Raw genomic sequence first — 6,000 nt, 5'->3', positions numbered from 1 at the left:
ACATCATTTATAAAAGAAGAAAAATTTTTACCAACTTTTCCAATAGCCACTATTTTTCCATTACCATCATCACCGAAAGTGACAAACCCTCCATCATATTCATCAAGCTTAATGAAAAAGGTTGCCTTTCCGGTCATATGCCTAGAGCATCTGTTGTCCATGTACCATATATGGTCCTTCCGCTTGGATGCTAGGCATACCTACAAGATAAGCTCAAGTGACCTTAGGTATCCAAATCTTCTTGGATCCTTTCACGTTAAACCATCTTCTATGTCACAATCCATTGTAGTAAAAAACTACTTTGCAAACTTTGTCACCAATCATTCTTTCACCAAAGAAACATTGAATGGGAAAGTGGTCATTCCGGTTGCATAGTCTACAAAATCTTGGAGTTGCTATTTTGTTAAAGTTTTGAAACCTTGTATCATTAGAAGATGAGGCTATGTTTTCAAAAAAAGGTTTCTCAACAAATTTTAAAGCTTTATGAAAACCTAAACCAGCTTTATCATAAAAGAGGTCTTTGACTAGTCAAGATTTGATTTAAATTTTCAAAACTTTGAGTGAACTTGGCTAAATCATCTTCAAGGTTTTTGACCTTTTAAGCAACTCTTCATTTTTTTTAAAATAGTTTATGTAGCAACAACAGAATGATCACTTTCACAGCTTCTAAGTTGAGCTTTTAACAGCTTATTTTCTTCAACAAGTTCAACAGCAGTTTCAGCCTTCCTTAATTTATCTTTAAAAAAATCATTTTCACCTTTAAAAATGGTGATTTGTTGTTCAAGATCTTGGTTATCAAGCAAGAAGCATCTAATTTTTCCAGAAAGGTGGTCTATCATAAGATGATCTTCAGTGTCAGGGTTATGAAAGACTACATGTTCGATGTGATCTGCCGTGAGACATGGTTGAGACTTGGATTCAGATTCTTTATCATCTTCTGAGTCATTTTCCAAGTCCTCCCAGGAAGCCATCAGTCCATTTTTCTTTCCCTTCTTTGGCTTCTCCTCCTTCTTCAACTTAGGGCGATAGAATTTGAAATGCCCAGTCTCTTTGCAGTTGTAACATGTCACCTTGCTGAAATCTTTCTTTTGTTTTCTTGAGCTGCTTCCCTTGCTTCTTTCCTTGAGCTTCACCATTTTTTTTGAATTTTTTGGCAAACAACACAAATTCATTTTTAGAGGAATTATCACTGGATTCATCATCTAGGGGGTTAGAAACAGATGTAAGAGCTATTCCTTTCTTTTTTGAATCTTTTTTCAAATAAGTCTTTACGAAAGTAAGTAAATTTCCTCTCAAGTCATCATATGTCATAGAATCAAGACCACTACTCTCAGATATGATTAATGTTTTAGTTTTCCACTCTTTTGTGAGACATCTCAAAACTCTCCTCATAAGCACAGATTTAGGATACTTGATTCCCAAAGCATCCAAGCCAACAATGATGATGTTGAATCTTTCAAATATTTTATCTATTGATTCTCCTTCCTTCATTGAGAACATTTCATATTCTCTGTTCAGCATGTCTATCCTGGTCTTCTTTACTATGGTGGTTCATTCATGAGTGACTTAAAGTTTGTCCTAGATTTCCTTTGCCGTTGTGTATCGTGATACCCATCGGTACTCCTCGAAGCTGATTGCACAATTGAGCAAGTTGATAGCCTTGGCATTGAGCTCTACCTTCTTTCTGTCTTCTTTGGTCCAACTGGCTTCGGCTTTAAGAGAGACTACTCCTTTAACACTTGTGGTGGTTGGAAATTGAGGACTCTCCAGGATGATCTTCCAAAGTCTATAATCCACTGCTTGCACAAAAATCTTCATTCTCTCCTTCCAATAGGTGTAGTTCTTCCCATTGAAAAGAGGTCTGTTGCTTGACTGTCCTTCTGTCAGATTGTAGGACACCAGATTTGAGCCACTGTTCTCTGCCATCTGGATTTTTTTTTCCAAGCTGCAAAGTGATGCGTGAGCATCTTTCCTATATTTTCCTAGTGAATTTGCATCTAAATTGTTGAGTTTAATAAAGAATTAATTATCTTTTAGCCAATATGGATGCTACTTTGAGTCTTTTGCAATTTTGTTTATTTTAGGTAGCATTCAACTGGATTTGATGGAGTTTCTGCAGCTCAAGAATCAAAAGAGATTTCAGCGAGGAGCGATGCGTACACGTGACTGACGCGTACGCGTGATTTGGAGCTTTCCATGGCGACGCGTGTGCGTGACTGACACGTACGCGTGATTTGAAGATTTGCTCAGCGACGCGGACGCATGACTGACGCGTCCGCGTGAGTTGCGGAAGAGACTATCAACGCGTACGCGTGAATGACGTGTACGCGTGACATGCGCTACGTGCAGAAAACGTAGAAACCACTGGGGAGTGATTTTTGGGCCCCATTTTAGCACCCAAGTTAGGCGCAGATCCAGTGAAGCCAAGTGGTCCCCACGTTACAAGACGCGGAGTAGTTAGTTAATTCTGATTTAAATTCAAATTTGATTTTAAAATAGGAAAAGATATTATCTTAATTTAAAATATTAGATTCTAAATTAATTAGGATTAGTTATAAAAAGGGAAGACTTCTCTTCTATTAGGTATATTACATTAGAGGGATTCCATTAGGGAATTCTATACAAATTTACATCTCACATTCCATGAGCAACTAATCCTCCACTGTTAAGGTTAGGAGCTTTGTCTATTTGTATGGATTGATTTTATTACTTTTTTCTATTTTAATTTATGTTTTGGATTTATATTTAAGAATTGTTTTCGTTCTTTATCTTATGAATTTAGGTGGAACGGAAGTATGACCCTCTTTCTATTTGAGTTCTTATATAACTTGGAAAAGCTCTATACTTGAACAACAGCTTGAAAATATATTCTCCTAAATTCTAATTATTTGGATTTAACGGGATACGTGACATATAATCCTTTTATTCTTTGGGTAATTAGAGTTTTTGTAGCATGCAAACTGGAATTTGATCATGTATCCTTTAATTGGAATTAATTGACCAAGGAATTGGCAGTTAATGAATTTTAGAGGAGACTAGGAAGGTCTAAGAAATTAGGGTCTAGTTACAAATAGTTTGCCATAAATTAAATCCTACATAATTAAAATAGTTAGTAAGGAAAGTTAATCCAGAAAAATAGATAACTCTGAAGCCTTAACTGTTTCTCTAAAATTTTATTCCCAACTTATTTACTGTGTGTCTGTCTTATTTTCAACTTAAACCTTTTGAACATCTCAATATCAAAACCAATTTTTGTTTGTCTAACTAAGCTAATCACTCAACCATTGTTGCTTAGTCCATCAATCCTCGTGGGATCGACCCTTACTCACGTAAGGTATTACTTGGTACGACCCGGTGCACTTGCCGGTTAGTAGTGTGGGTTGTAAAATACCACACCACAAAGCTTTATCTCTTTGAGACCAAGCTCTGATACCAATTGATGGTTTATCAGTGGCTAAGAGAAGGGGGGTTGACTCTTAGCCCATTTTTTGCTTAATAACACTTGCTGACCTTTGAATAAACTTCTGGAGACTTTTTGCTTTTTGTCTCGTACCTAGCCACGAGACTTTTTCTTTTTGTCTTGTAACCGGACAAGAGATATTTTTCAGTTTTATCTCCCATGCAATAGAAACAGAAATGGAGTAGAAGAGAGAGAGAAAATCACACCAAGATGTATCCTGGTTTAGCTGCTAAGTGCAATCCAGCCTACATCTAGTCTCCATCACAACAATGATGGAATTTCACTATAATCATCATGATTACATACACCAATTCTCCCTAGGAACTACCCTTCCTATCCGGGACAAGTCCAGAATCTAATCCCAATCCTGAACTTGACTTGGTAACCCACCAAGCTTTCAACTGCAAAGTGCTAACCCAACTTGCAAGGGGATTCCCACAGAATCATGAAACACAACACATATGTACAAAGGACCTCCAAGGACATCTATGGCTTTTTCTTTTAATTTTGAGCACTCTGCCTTTTCTGCTCTATGGCTTTTTCTTACAAACCTCACTGTTTTCCTTTTTCCTTAAGACTCAAGACGGACAAAATTAAACAGAAAAATATAAAATGAAGAACATTGAAGGAGAAGAACTTCTGTTTGCTAGGGTAGCTATAGGAACACAGTGCTTTCACTCTTTTCCTTGCTTCAAGCTCTGGCTGTTCTCCCTTATTTATAGAAGGGAAAGCCTCCAAGGTTGAAACTCTTGAACCGAGCTAAACTTCTTCTTCTTCATGCAAAAATCGGTTCGGCTAGAGAGAGAGTAGAGGAAACCGAATGTAAAATCTAACATGCAATTACCTCTGTGTTTTTTCTTATCACCAATCTTCATCAATCCGGGCCTTCCATCTTGACTTGCACTCCAAGAAGGATTCCTAGCCCTTGATGAGTTCTTGATGATGACAGCTCCATCTGCTCAAACTTCTGTCTCTTCCTCCACGTAGCTACAATAGCTACCTCCTGTGGTGGTTGATCAAAAGTTGAGACGAGCCATCCTTCCAAGGATCTTCTTCCTCTGACCTAGTTTATCTTCTTTCATTTTTGGTTATGGAAAGCTTAACCTTACTTCACCACATCTTACTTTTTGTGGTAAAGATCTTAGCCCCAATATACTTCAGATTTTCTTTTTCTTGATGCCATCAATGTAATGGCCTTGCTACTAGCTTCTTTTTGCTTCTGATAACTTGTCTTAGCTTCCATCTTCTTCTCTATGAAGTGACCGAGAGTTATGAGAGAAAGGAGAGAGAAGAGAGAAAACTTTCAATGTGATTTGAACAAAATAATTAAATTGAATTAATTTTCACTTCCCCTTTTGCTTTGTAGTGTGTGACATTAATGATAGCAATCAAATCAATTGCTATTTCTCTCTCATGGTTCCAATGCAATTAAAGCAAGTTGAATAAATTTGAAATCCACCAAATGATGAGAGTGAGATTCGTTGAAAGCGTACAATATTTGCTTTCTCTCTTTTTTCAATTTTGGATCACACCCTTGTTGGTCTAGCAAAGCATTTGATTTGGGCTTGTTAATCAAAATCTGGCCCAACTTTCACAATAATAATTCAGCTTTATATTATAAACAATTTCTTACACAAGGCTGATTATACTGGGCTTGTTTACCAAGATTATGGCCTAATTAACAAAACTTTATTTCAGTCACCATAATCAAAACAGTTTAGCATCAAGGCTGAAAGTTATATTCCATTGGGCTTGCTATATTTCGGCCCAAGCTGAGATCTACATAACACAAAATTATTAATTAATCAAATGTTAATTAAGGACTAAATTAATAATTTTGCAATTAATTATTCTAATAATATTTGATCATCATCAATATAATTTGGAGTTTTCCAAACTCATCACCTCACAACCAACGGAATCATCGCGACTTTAGCATTCCCAACCTCCTCTGCGTTGCCTCTTGCATAATAAGTATTTTTGTTTGCGGTTGTAAAGTTCATTATATAAACGACTGTTTTTTCTAAAAAGTATTAACTTTTAATAATTTTTTAGAGAGTAATGCTATATATCCAAATCTTTTTATAAAACAAGTGCAACTGAGTTAAACTTGAAATAATGCTATCCATAATTAATTCTCATTGATATTAGACTAATTTGGTTGGATTTGATTAACAAAAAAAGAATTATTCTTCTCTAGATATAATATTGACATTGGAAGGAGTTAAGTAGGGGTGTTCGCGGGTCTGGTTTGTTCGGGTTTGGGTGAAATTAGAATCGAACCAATTGAATTATAATTAGTTCGAATTTACGTTATTTTGTGTATGTACTCAAACAAAATCAAACCGATTAAGAACGGATTGGTTCGGTTCGGATAGTTGGGTACCCGATAAAACAAAAATTCATAAAAAAACAACCAAAATTTTTATCTTAAAAATTCTATAAATATAATAAACATGTAAAATCAATAAACAAGTCAATAATATGCTAACAATAACAAAATACCCATAACAATCTACAACTATAGCTAAATACTTAAG

The sequence above is a fragment of the Arachis stenosperma genome, chromosome 10 (genome assembly GCF_014773155.1).
Source record: "Arachis stenosperma cultivar V10309 chromosome 10, arast.V10309.gnm1.PFL2, whole genome shotgun sequence".
NCBI lineage: Eukaryota > Viridiplantae > Streptophyta > Magnoliopsida > Fabales > Fabaceae > Arachis > Arachis stenosperma.
Note: the sequence above shows the minus strand (reverse complement) of the source record.